The sequence below is a fragment of the Sciurus vulgaris genome (genome assembly GCF_902686455.1).
Source record: "Sciurus vulgaris genome assembly, chromosome: 5".
NCBI classification, from domain to species: Eukaryota; Metazoa; Chordata; class Mammalia; order Rodentia; family Sciuridae; genus Sciurus; species Sciurus vulgaris.
The window spans coordinates 115,322,352-115,322,718 of record NC_136465.1 but is presented as its reverse complement, the minus strand read 5'-3'; positions in this window follow the sequence as shown (position 1 = coordinate 115,322,718).

The following is a 367-nucleotide window of genomic DNA, read 5'->3' as shown; positions in this document are numbered from 1 at the left end:
CGTAAAGCAGCGCGAGGAGGTGCCGCGGCGTCCGACGGGAAGACCTGCGCGACATGTGGCCAGAGGGGTGGGGCCTGGGCTGTCGCAAAACTCCTCACGCTTTACGTAAGGCTGCGCGAGGCTGCCGGGCCGGCTCTGAGTTCGGGGTCTCGTGATGTGTCGTCTTCCGGCCGGGGGCGTTCAGTGGAAAGGGCGGGGTTGGGTTTCTGGTTCCATGGAATAGAGGCGGGCCGGAATCTAGAATGGGTGTGCCACAATTGATTTTCTGAACGGGAAAATTCTGAATTTCTTTTTAAGTCACTTTATGTAAAGACAAAAGGAGACCAACATTCCGTGTAAAGATGATTTTAATTAGACGTGTTTAGAA